Source organism: Aphelocoma coerulescens, chromosome 3, assembly GCF_041296385.1.
Source record: "Aphelocoma coerulescens isolate FSJ_1873_10779 chromosome 3, UR_Acoe_1.0, whole genome shotgun sequence".
NCBI lineage: Eukaryota > Metazoa > Chordata > Aves > Passeriformes > Corvidae > Aphelocoma > Aphelocoma coerulescens.
This window is the reverse complement of record NC_091016.1, coordinates 114,126,080-114,140,045: the sequence shown is the minus strand read 5'-3', so window position 1 is coordinate 114,140,045 and position 13,966 is coordinate 114,126,080.

Genomic DNA, 13,966 nt, shown 5'->3' with positions numbered 1-13,966 from the left:
TTCATTATTTATGTTTGTAAATCATTTACATTTAGACAGTACAACAGACTGGTGGGGTTTCCACACTGTGATATAACAACTTCACATCATTTGGGGGCAAGAACTACTTTGCATGCTGTGGCATTAGAAAACTCATTACAATGGTTCATTTGAGGGCATGATATGAATAATATGAATGTCAAAACTGCTCTGTGTCTTCAGTGGATTCTTTCTGTCTAAACTGATTATCTGATCCATTTAGATCCATTTACTAACATTTTTAATATCCCTAGATACATTATTTATTGACAATTAACACCTCTAAACTGTACTCGAGAGAGACTGTTGGAAACAGTTTCTTCATATATACGGAGAGAAATGTGTTGGGATTTAAAACAAACGTCAAGAAAATTGCAGTCAAGTGAAAATGACTCTTACTGCATTGCAGATCCTAAGCAAGTACTTTGTGAAAAACAGCAGACTGCAATAAGCAGCACAGTCAGGCAGCATCCAAACATTAACCAGCGCTCTGTTAAATTGGATTTCATAAATGATCCCTGCCTGCTGTGTTTTGTGTTCTTTACATACAGGCCACTATACATCTTCATCTGTTTTGGGACTGCAGTGTGCATATATGCAAAGAAGATCATCCAAGGTAACCCACTAGAAGCATGGCATAATAACTGAGCTAAATTAAATGAAGAATGTAACAGGGAGAGATGCTGATGCTTGAAGGAAATGTATCCAGTTTCTCAAACTCTAAAGAGTATGTGCCAGTTTGGAAAAATTTGGAAATATATCCTCTGAGAGAAGGCAGGTTACAACCAGCCCCCCCCATCAGGTTTGGGAAAAAATGAATTTTCCTCAAAGGAAAGTGAAAGAGATAAAAACTATTTATTAAACAAACACACAGGAAAAGGATAATAATGCTAAGTAAAAAAATCTCTCGCTGTGGAAAGAAAAACCTAGGAAAATTTCAGAGTCTTTCTGTAGGTAGCCTCTCCCCTCCTCCTGGAGCTGGGATGGGCTGGGGCCACCTCCAGAGCCAAGGCCTCGGTGGAAAGTCCTCCCAGTGTATTCTGATGTTGAAACCGTCCAGCAGAGAAGAAGGGAAAAATTGGAGTCCCAGGAAAACAAAGTTCAGCTCTCTGGAGGAAAAGGAGCTGAGAAACTGGCCGAAAGCTGGCTGGAAAGAAAGCCGGGTGCTTCTTCCCACTCCTGCCACTGCTGTTAGAAGCAAGAGGAGTCTGTGTATGTATCTGTGTGTCCTTGAAACGTGAAAACAACCTGCAAACTGCTTTCAGGTTTTCTTCTCTTCTCAGGCTCAGTTTAAAGGCATAGAAAGGCACAAAGTTAATTTCTGGGCATAGAACAGCGATATGGGATACACATCATAAAGTCACCCCAAGACAGAGTATTATGTCCAAATGATGCTATCAACAAGAAAAAAACTTGTAATATTTTAAAGAAAAATTTGAGAATGGATGTTCTTATTGTATAGGATAGACAGAATGATATGCCTGGATTCTTTCACTGGAATTAGCTGGGCTTTCATCTCTGTGAGCTATTAGTTAATTACAAAAATCAACCTCAAGCACCAAACTTACCTGAAATTCTGATACCCTGTTTTACAGAGATAGAAAAATTTCTATTTCACTCACATTTCAGAAAGAAATTTTACATGTGCATCCTCAGGATGCTGTTATTATTTGGTACTGGAAGTTTTTTGTAACATTACCAGTGAAAAGTAATGTTTTCAAAGTTACAGTAACAAATCAATATCTAATTGTGTGGGGATGTTTTCTCGTATAGGTGCTTCCAAAATTGTCCTTCTCCCATTGCAATGGGCTGTATCCAATGCAGGAATTTCCCTCAGGTGCTGGCACTGGAAAGTTCCCATCCATTCTCTTTATGAATCAACTCCTCCTGGAGCTCAAAGCAGCAAGTGGGGAGTTCCGTTCTTGCTCCACCTTCAGCAAATGTTAGCTCTGTGTATTATTTATTCTGAACACCTTTAGAGAAGTCAGTTAAGGACTCTTCCGCTGTGAGGACAATATATGTGGAATAGACCAGTGGAGACTAAATGTTTTGACAGCTGGAGAGAGCAAACTAAATCTGATAAGACTGTAAAAATATATCATAGGCCTGTAGCTGGTCAGTAGTGAGGGTTTCTAGTTTATCATTACCTGAGTTGCTCTAGTATAACTTCCTGTCCTCCTACTACCTTTATAAAACAGGTGCCTCCTGTAGGTTTTGTGTCAGGCCCCATAAACTGTTCCAGACAGCCTAGGTCACCTTGAAAAACAAGGACTGCAAAGCCTGGGCTGTAAAATTCCATTTATGGGGTTACTCTTGATTCTAGAAATGTATGTGAACATTATAGAAGTTTGTTGTTTGTTTTTTGTTTGTTTGTTTGTTTGTTTTCTGTGGAAAGGCTAAGCAGAAAAAGCAGAGCATGAGAGTCTGAGAGTTTTCCATTCTTCCAGAGTAAAGGTCGGATGTTGATGTTTCATCCCCCTAATTGAAATGTCAGAGGTACAAGATGCCTCACAGAAATGACATATCATATCTGGGAAAGCGAATTAAGTCTCATTTTTTGAATAACCATTGAACAATCTGGACAGGGCAAAGTGTTGGGAGCTGGCAGGCGTGACAGGAAATGAAGTAGCCAGAGGCATTGTTTTCCAATACAGTTGTCCTCTGCAAACTGTAGAAATTCACTTGTTTGGTTAAACAAAAGACAGATACAACTCACCAGAGCTTCACCGCTATAATTGCCTTTGCTCTGGTATGTTTGAGAGCTTCAGCAAAGACAAACTGAAAACAACCAGTGAAAACAATCTCCATGGCTTTGCAAATCTGCCAAAAGAAAACACACTCAATGAGCCCCCATACATCTTCCTTCTCCACTGGGAGAAACTGAACCATTTTACAGCAAGGGACATTGATTCCACACAAATCTTGTACTTGCTGAGGAAGTGTGAAAATAAACTAAAATAGTGCTTTAGATCTTGGCATTCTCAGGGGTTAAAGAGAAACACCCATAATAATAGCACTTTGGGATACTGTGAACCAAGGAAAAGCATAAATGGCTTGTTGGGAGATTGCTGCTCATACAGGATGAGTGCTTTGCTTACACTTCGGAAGATCTCTTCCTGAAAGTTCTGACTCTGCGCAAGAGAGGATTTATGTTAGCTTTGCCAGTTCAAAACTGATGGGAGCTGTAATATCAGCAGCAGTTTCCTAGAGAAAACAATCTTTGATACAATTTGATACAATTTGATTCATTTGTATACAGCTGCCAATCAAAACCTAACCAAGAGAAATTCCTTCTGTCATGATTTTAAAGGGAAATTACAGCTGCTAAAGAATCAGCTGCTAAAGGCCAGGTACGCTTCAGAAACATTTATATAGATAGTCCAAGTTCCAAATGGGCCTTCACATATCCATGTTCATGATCATCCCCTACAGTAGTGGCTATCAACCTGATTCAAACATGGTAATTAATCTTTCTAAATAGAGGTCTATATCTGAAAAAGTCATGTGTTCTCTCTTGATAATCAAGGCATAAACATTTTACTTATCTGTAAAGAGATAGCTATGCCTTAAGAGGTGTTTATTGATGCCTGCAACAAGTTTCAAACTCATAATAGTTTAATTGTGTTTTACCTATAGCTTCATATAGCTGCAGCATAAATGTATGGCAAAACTGAGTAGCTTTTAAAGCACAGCATAAATTGATCCCTCCTAGTCCATCCACTTTGGAGTCACTCAGAACACACAAAAAGATTGTCTAGGTTTGTATTAAAGTACTTGTCTGAGAGTCTGAGGGTTTCCCCTTTTACTGCTTCAGAATTTGCCTATTCTCAGTAAACCTCTGTATTGGGCTTACAGGACAAGGGTTTGGGAGCAGAGGCAGGGGCTGCACAAGCAGCCTCTCTGAGGAGACACCAGGGGTTGCCCCTGTGTCAGACAGAGTCAGTTCCAGCTGGATCCTTCCATGGGGGCTACACACTGGAGCACTGGAGTATCCATACTGCAACTGTGGAGGACCCCACCCTGGAGAATGTGAATATGCCCTGATGGAAGCTGCAGCTCCTGGCAGAGCTCTGGCCTGTGGATAGGATCCTACACAGGAACAGATTTTCTGGCAGAACCTGTGGCACTCTGGGAACCCACACTGGAGCAGCCTGTTCCTGATGGATTGTACTCTATGGGAGTGTTCCAAGCTGGACTAATTCTTGAAGAACTGAAGTCCATGGGAAGCACCCTCACTGGAGAAGTTTGCAAAGGACTGGGAATCATGGAGTGTTACAGCAGGGATTACTGTAACACGCATATATCAAACCAGGAGTCCCGTGGAAAGGAAATATATGTGGACGGATTCTTGGTAGATGTTTCAGAGTTGTTTATTTCTCCAGCCGCATGGCCGGGCTCTGCCGAGAGACTGCTCAATCACGGGACCCGAGGGTCCTTGCCCACGCAGGGGAACACAAAACAACCAACGGGGAACGAGGCTGACCAGAGGCTGGGGAAACCTCGTGTCTCCCCTCCAGGGCCCCTCTCCCAGGACCACATGGCAGGGGGGGGAGACCCCAACAATGGAGGGCACCTGCTGATGGAATGGAGGAAAAGTGTGAGGAGTAAGGAGCAGCAGACATGAAGTGTTAGGCTGATCACAACCCATATTCCCCAGTTCTCTGAGCTACTTAGAGGGAAAGAGGCAGAAGAATTAGGAGGGGAGTCTGGAAAGGAGGGATTGTGGGGAGAAGGTATTTAGTTTCATTTTAGTCATTCATTTTAGTCAAAAAGTCTAGCATGCAGGTGGGATGTCTAATGTAGATAGTGACTACTGTTTATCATGGGTCTTTACACAGGATGCTTATTTTTAGGGCAAAAAATGAAGAAATAAAGTATGGAAAGGTTACTGCAGTAGCAGATCTGGGAGTGAGACCTAAATGTCCTCCCTTCCTTGGTTTTATCTTCTTTGAAAATATGTTTATACATAGTGAAAAAAAATTAATTCTAATAAAAAATACAGAGAAGATTATTCATCAATATTGTAAAGAGGGCACCTTTAGTCTAAAATGTTGTAATACTGGATTGTATTTGCCTTATTAAAATAAACTTTACACTAAACCTGACAGGCAGGAATAGGGACATGAACAGGAAAAACACAGAGATACAGCAGGGATTTTGGATTCCTTATTGACAGACACCAGTTCATTCACCCTCATCAAAAATAATGGGAGAAGCCCAAAAGAAGTGATGTATTTTTTCATCATAAAGCTTTTGCAGGAGGAGCCTGCCTGTGCTTAGCACAGCTCTCAGCTCTCACACACCTCGAGCATTCTGCAGTGCGGGTCTGGAGAGAGCTCTCAGCAGTGCTGCATGCCATTACACACATCAGAAAACCAAACCAAGCTGAGCTCAAAGTGGAGGCAAAAGATCCAAAATATTCAGAGGGGAAACATATCTTTTTATTTATTTTTCATGATCCATTTCAGAAGAGAACTTTTAGCTGCTTAACTTACTTACTTAATTGTACCATTAGAGCCAGCAGAAAGCTCCGGGAGGGAAAAGAAGGCCCTGGTGTGGACTTACAAGACATTTTGAACTGAAAGTAACAGTAGTTTTCCTTCCTGCAGATCCAGCAGTGCAGAAAACAGCCAGATAATAACGTTAGACTGAGTTAGATGCTTTGCAGTCCTCAGTAACCATAACTACAATCTCTGTAAGATTTAATGTGTATTAAGCATCTTACAGTATCAAAGTATGCCCTTAAATCAGCATTTTTGAAATTTTTGAATATAGAACATTTTACAACAATTTATTAATTACTGTAAGCTTTCTATGGTGGCAAAGGGATTTAGTTCAGAATAAAATTCCCTGATTTTACAGTAATTTCCATTTCTAACTTATTAAGGTCAGAAAATAATTCCTGTTAAATAAAAAACTGCAAGAATAGACCTATTAATTTATGACAATAATGTGTCTGCTTAAAAATTTTGTTCAAAACTGAAGTGGCTCAAGACATGCAATACTGGAGGAAATGATCATGTTTTCAAGATATCAAAGCTTTAAAGAAGCACGATGTCAGTTACCTGTAAAAATGACCTCTTCGTTTTTCCTTTGAAGATGAGCTCTTAATAATGGCACAACAAGAACTTGACATAGGAAGTAACCTAAAGAAAACACCTCTTTGTGCCCTTAAAGAGTCCTTTACAGTAATGTCATTGTAAACTGGAGAACCAGACATAAACATTCAGAGAAGTAGCACATTGCTCATGCTCCTTTACATTAAAGACTTCCTTTGATCTCTGTGTCTAAGCTTTGATAGCTTCCCCACAGAACAAATCATTGTATAAAATGCACAGCATTCAAAATCAATAAATTAGTGTGGAAGATGAGCCACTGGCATCAAACATATCTAGAGCTTTGATGCTGGATTTGTGTTGCTAAGGCCCTTGTTGGAGTTTTGCTAATCATTCCCTTTTCCTTTTTCTTTCACTCTCACTCTTTTTTTCACCTTTTTTTTTTCCAGAACATGTTATTTTTCCATGGAGAGAAACAACTTCATCTTCCAAATCTAAAATGCTGGAAATTTTAGAGAAGCTTGAATCCCAAATTGAAATCTAAGATGTTGTTCTTTGCTTCCTTCTGCTTCTCTAGCTGATATACTGAGTAGCTGATGAACTGAGAGGCATGATCAGAGATCTGCTTTTCATACCTAACTCAAAATTGCAGAGGATGGAATGTGCATCCACTTTACATCCTTTAGATCTCAGATGCATCTATATAGTGGACCTTCATTTTCCAAAAACCCCTGGGCTAATTCTGTGCATAAAGACAGATTTTGACTGTGGAAATATGAAATTCCTGTTCATTTTCATGACAACTAATCTAAATTCCACGAATATTTGCAGGGATTAAATAAGGATAGAAGGAAGACCACAGAAATTTGCACCTAATGGAAATAAAGAGGGAATCTTCAATGTGGTGTTTGCCTTTTGGTGATTTTATTATTCTAATTCAAAGACCAATGCTGTGGAAAGGTTGTTCTTGAAATTCTGTCCTTGTTTTTAAGCTTAAATTGTATTACCAAAATTTTTATAACACATAATTATTCACATGCATAAGCATTAATAGTTTTAATTTATAAAAAACAATTAAGGTATTCTCTCCCTATAATGTCTTCGGTTTTTCAATGATGATATATGCCCCAAGACTGCACTGAAAGATCTCTTGTTCTATACCACTTTGGATATGGCTTTTCTCACCTAACTTGAATCCAACTGACGAAAAAGAATCCCTCTAAGAACAACAGCAAGAGGTGGGACCAGCTATGAAAGTGGGTGTCAAAATAAGTGGAAGTTACTGTGTAGAGACTTAGCTGTCCACGTGTGAAAGTTGAGATATCCCAGGGTTTACGAGGCACTCACATGTGACCACAGTATCAGGAAACATTTCTCTAGGTCAGTCCAGTCATGATCCCCCAACTGATATTAGATATCAATATTTAAGTAACTGAACTGCATCCTATTTCTACATCTCTGCACACTATCTTCCACACCCTCCATCTCAAAACAAGGGACTATACAAATTTCAACACTTCTTCTTGCTCTTAATAAAACATCAAAATTAATCTCTGCACACTTTGAAGAACAAGTGCTGTTTCACAAGTGGTACTTACCTGCTAAATGTCACAGAACCATCAGATGTGATTACAGGAAACATTCCTTTCTTCTATATTCTCAAAGTAACTATTTTTTTAATAAGCTTCACATTTTTGACTATAAGAATTAATATTTTAGTTCATGCTATAGCTGTAATATTGACTGTGAGGAAAGTCTGATTCTCATCCCACAGGTTCCTCCAAATTTTTAATTTCCTAAATAATGTAACTTTGAACTTCACTACTGACCACTGACCTCTTTCTGAACCTTTTGCCATTTGCTCAGAAGACAAAGCTGTCCTGCAACAAGAACTGTTGCAAAATTCACTCCAAGTAAATAAAAGTGAACGTTTTCACAGTAATATGATGAGTTGGGGAAAATTATGTCAGTTGAGCGTAGGTGTGATTTTTCCGCTTAGCTGCTCTATATAGTTACTTAGTAATAATAATAAAAAAAGCTGAACATATTTTTGAATAAATTATAAACCAATTGGGGAAAAAATACATGCATAACATAAAAGAGGATATATAAAAATTATACTTGAACAGCAAATGAGTTGTTTTAACATGTTTGAATCTTATGATTTTTGCAGAGTCATTTAATGGTGTATTTTATCCCTTTAGATGTATTTGTATGATGCAGGTCAACTAAAAGTTAACATTCACAAGCACTGACTTGCACTGATGGGCTAATAAGGCACTGAAAACTTCCATACTGGCATTGAAAACTGAATGATCAGACTATCCCAGGGAGATCTGTGTGTGACCAAAAGTTCAGTGCTTGTATAAATTGATTAACATTACAAATTTTCTAAGCTGAAATTTAGTGGTCATTAATATTTTCCACCATGACTGAATATTCTATTTATGATTTAAACAACTCTCTTGAATAACACTAAAATAAGAATTTTTAAAAAGGATATCTGTCTAAACTATGATGAGAGATTTCCTCCAGCCATGATATCACTAGGGCAAAACCTCAGAAGAGCTGAATTTGTCTTATGCAGTCCTCTGCAAGAATGGGTAATTAAAATAAGGTGTCTTTTAAGCTGTCAACCTAAGTTTTCTCTGTAGTTTGTGGAAGAGAGACATCTTCAGTGAGTAACTCATCCTCCAGAGAAGTCTGTCATCAGGTAGCAAGAGTTGTCTCTCAGGAGGTTTTGTCTGTTCATTGAGTCAGAATAGTTAATTGCTAAAGCCCTGAGTCTGGTGATTAGGGGGAGGAAATTCTTCCATACTGAAAATTGCTGAATGTCACTGGGGTGTTGTGCTGCCAACAAGACAGGGCCATGGTCTAAGACAGGGTAGCAAAAATTCAGTGGTGCTTGGGTAAGATCTGGGGACTCGTCTGACATCTGATTAACGCAATAGTTGCCATGCAAAAACTTGTATCAGCCCACAGGTATCACATGTCTACTCTTGGCAAAAGTTGTATTATTGAAAATATCAGGGGAAGAACACAGCTAAAATTTGACCTTTGAAGATGACTGTTTTACGTTATTCCATGGAACGATTTCTCAAATGTTAATAGGATTAAATATTCTGGATTCCTGCCTTTGAAAAGTTTTTGGTGATGATCTGGTAAACAGTTACTTGTAGAAAAGATTGTCTTATCTTCATGAAGTTTCATAAAATAACCCCCATTAAACTTCATCTTTTGGTCTTTTATTTTCAAGGTATTCAATGCAGTTTAATTATTTTTCTCTCTTTCCACTTAGGCTATTATAGCATGAAAAATTACATCTCAAAATGTGGAAGAAGAATTCAAATAATGAAATTTAGTTGCTGCCTTTTTCAATATCATTTTTGCTGTACTTTTAAAATCTAATTTTGTAAATAACTTTTGCTTATTTGAAATTATAATTTTCCAGGCATTTTCCTCTGTTGAAAATGTTGATGACTCTCTTGTCATTTTTGGACTTTTAAGGACACTTGCGTGGCCTAGAAAATTGTAGGAGAACATTTTAATATGGACTGATGGTGGAAGGAACAGCAGAAATACAAAATATCACAATCATTGCTTTATATAACAGCTTTAGTTAACGTAATTATGAGATAACCATTAAGGAATAAATTAAGTGCTGAAATGAATGTTAAGGTAAGTGACAGAATGCAAGTTAGTCAATGATAGAGCTGGTTAAATAGCACCCAATGAATAATAGATATGACTTGAACTCTCTTGAATGCATAATGCAGAGAATATTCTATTGAATTATTTATCCTGTCAGAAAGAAGGTACATGTGCCAAATTTGCAGCAGTTCTCTGAAAGGATTCAGACTCCTGGGGTATGAGGTGATTTCTCACTGGAAAACCTGAGAACAGCCTATCCAGAAGTTGATGTGCTGCTGTGATTTAGGAAGGAAAGTCTCATATAAGCGCCATTGGAGGTAAAATCTGAGGTTAATGACCTAAGACATAATATAAGGTCAAGTGTCCTCCCATCCATTAGAATGTGCACTTGGGCTAGAGGCCACATAACCAACCTAGTGCTGCCTTCAAGTCTCAAAGGATAGACTTCTGCAGGAAGATTTGTTCAATATTGAAGCATTAAAACCATATAAAAACCTGACCTCCTTTTATTATGTGAACAAAGACATATGACAATCTTTAAAAATATGCAAACTTATAATTAGCTTGACATTTTTAGATAAACATGTTGCTTATTTGGATGCTTAAATCCCTTAATATTTGCAGAAATCTTTTATTTCCCAAATTAGCATTAGAGTCTATTAGATATCTGAAAAATGGCACGATCCTTTGAAATCCCAGTTCCAGAGTGATTTCATTAGGCACTGCTGAATGTTTGGTTGCTATTGCAGATGTCTGAAAGCTAATGAGATTTGGGGTCTACAAATCCCATTCAGAAACTCCCCCTGCTGTACGGTTTTGGCTTATTTTGTATCACACATCCCTCCTACACAGGAAAATCTAGAAAGATTATTAATCATCATAAGAATAATTACTTTGCTATACTAAGACTGTAAGACAGAGCAATTTCTATGTAAACTGCTTCAAGGTTTGGTCCATCAAGCTAAGCCCAAATCTGGGTCAGCAACTAAAAGGCCAAAAAGTGTCACAGTGGCATGGGAAGGATCACAGGAAAGCCACTGCTATTGCATGGCAAGTTAACAAAGGCTGATTTAATATTACCTCTTACACAGAAAACTAATTTTGAGTTAAACACAGCTTTTCAGAGGCAAAAACATTCCTAGCACTTGAGATTGTTTACAGTTGTTTGTATATGAAAATATTTAACACGAAATTGAAAATATTGCCATCTTCATCTATCTATTGCAACGATTCTTTTTTTAAGAAGTAAAAAAAGTCATTATGAAGTGTAATGTTTTACTTTAATTTATTTCAAAGGGTTATTCAGTAAAAATAACCACATTTGTAGAAAGTTTCTCATCCATCAGAACAGAAGGATAAGTCTGACTTAAAACTCTGGGCACTAATTACACTTTGCAACAACTGAAGAAAAATTTAAATGCAACTGCTCCAGTTTAGCTCTGCATCCACTACCTTTAATTTGCTAGGGAAATGACAATAAAATGAAAAATATTCAATATATAATTGAAAATAAACTGCTAAATCCTGAAGCCAGCTCATCTTTGGTTTATTAACCTCATGGCAGAAATGTTTTTGTTTGACTTGTACTCCAAAGACTATCCTCCAGACTAAATCAAATGACTAGAAGAAGTGTCACTGAAGAATCCTGAGACAACAATTACATCATAAAATTAATTGTTGCTGCCTGCTCCGAGCTTCCCTTCCCCCTCGCCGAGACAAGCCAGGACTTGCCTCTGCCATGTGCTCTGAACCCCTTTATTCCCAGCGCGGGCAAACCCAAATGTAACTCAAACTCTTCAGCAGTGTCTCATTGGCCGCTCACCCCGGGTCCGCCCCCAGTCCTCCCCTTTCCCCTTCTCCGAATAAGAGAAGGACCCGAGAGGGGGCCTGTCCTCTTTGGCTTTGCACTCTTTCTGTGAATGTCTGTGTGTCTGTCTCTGAAAGCTTCTAATTGCAGAAATTAGGCAAACCAAAAAGCTATATTTCTCCCTCTTTGCTTCTGCTGGTGGTATCAGCTTTGCAGCTACCATTTGCCTCTTTTAGAGCTACTGAAATGCTGGATTGCCCGTGCTACCTCTCCAGGCTGCCCGAGGCTTTCTAAGGCATTAAACTACGAGTGCTAGCCGGTAAAAAGCTGAGAGCATTCCACAATTAATTATTTAATTTACAGCCTCCTTGGTGTAGGGAAATCACAGACAATGAAAAATTGTTGATAAATTTATATTTTGAGAAGAAACTAGAACATGAATATAATTAGAACACTGTAGCCTTTCCTCAAACTAATTATAGGCTGAATTTGTTTGCCTATTTGTTAGCACATAAAGGTTTCCATCAGGATTTTGTACAACACACTGGCATCAACTGCTAACCATGTCTCAGCAGTGCATTTCCCACTGAAGTCCATGCCTGTCTGCAGTCCCCAAAAGGGCAGCCTCTGGAGCAGGGTACAGCCTGTGCTGCGTTTGGTGATGAATCCTCAATGGTGCAACACCTCAAGGCTCTCCCTGTCTCAATGAGTCAGTCTAGAAAGGAAGTGTGCTTTTATTCCCTGTTAATGCTAGGCAAAGGAAAGAGAGGGCAGAATAACAGTTTTCATGACATGACAAATTATCTTTCACGCAGAAAATATCCATTGCAGAAGGGTATTCCGAAAGAAATATTTAATACAATGAATTTTTTCTCCATGTTTTCTGAACAAAAGTAGAATGCCTCCAGTAAATGTTAAAATGAAATGTCAGTTTAGTTGAGGCTGTTCCTCACATTCATTTCTCATTTTAATTACGGATCGTTGTTTTTTTTTTGAATCACAAGGAAAAGCAAGGAGGACGACATTTATAAAAGCTTCCAAAACTTTTGAACAAGCATGGGGGAAACAATAGTTTTTAGTTTCCAGTTTTTGATTTTGAGTATGGATGATGCTCTCCTCTGTTTCACTTGATCACCAAAAACAGCATGTGTGCCTACACCAGCTGGTGGGGCACAGGGATGTGAGGAGAGGGCATCAGTTTGTTGTGATACATCTTGCTATCTGCATTGTGGATGTGTCTTTGCCAGCAATGAAATTCTTTCCAGTCCTCAGAGAAAGGGAACTGTTTACAAGGGGTTGCAGTGCCAGCGAAAATGGGAAGCCTTTGATGGTATTTCCATGCATGATATCATCTGTGGTTTCACCAAGAGAGAAAAACCACACCACAAGACTGAGAACCAGGCAAAATCACACCTCAGCTCTACACTTTCAGGGCACCAAATGAGAAATATGGGCACACCCAAGGTTTCCTGAAAAAGTACCATACTGAATTGTCATGAAATACTTTTTCATGCTGTTAGGCCAAATGAGCATGCCACCAAAATATTTAAGTTTATCCAAAAGGCATATAAGGACACATTGATTGTTATTAGAAACACTGGAACTGGTCTTTCTAGACTATGGCTCAGCTATAGGTGATTCCTACCTGAGTGCATGCTATCTAATTGCATGCTATGTGGTAATACACCTTTTGATGGAGACAGTTAAGGAGTTGTGAAACCATTTTGCAGACTGATTTGAAAGACAGAACATTGCTTGGGATAAAACTTGGAGAAGCATCACTGATGCTGACTAAATTTCCTCCACATACTCTTTGGTAAAGCAGCATGCCTGATAGGCTTAGAATAGGTTGCTAGGGAACATGATGCTGTAGTGAAATTAAGTAGGCTATTCAAACTAATTAGTCTAGGAAGAATGTGTGTTTTTTAAATTCATAAGATGGCAGTTACAAATAAACAGATGACAGTCAATTATGTTTAAAAAGATCTAATGTTCAGAGGGGTGGGTCAGATTCTCTCCAAATAGAAACTGCTTTGAAAATGATTTGAACTGAAAATGAGCTTAATTCTTTTGAAACAGGATTAAAAAGGTAAATCAGTCTCGCCTATCTTCAGCAACTTATTTAGAGGCCAAGAGTAAGTTATCTGTCTGGGTTGCTTATATAGGCTATGGAGACAGACAGATGTCTTCACAGGACACAGAATCACAGAATGGCTTGGGTTGGAAGGGACTTTAAAGATCATCCAATTCCAATTCCCCTGCCATGGACAGGAACACCTTTCACTAGAACAGGTTACCTAAAGCCCCATCTAACCTGGCCTTGAACGCTCCTGGGGATGGGGCATCCACAATTTCTCTGGGCAACCTCCTCCAATGTCTGACCACTCTCATATTTCTTCCTAATATCTAATCTAAACCTACTCTTTTTCACATC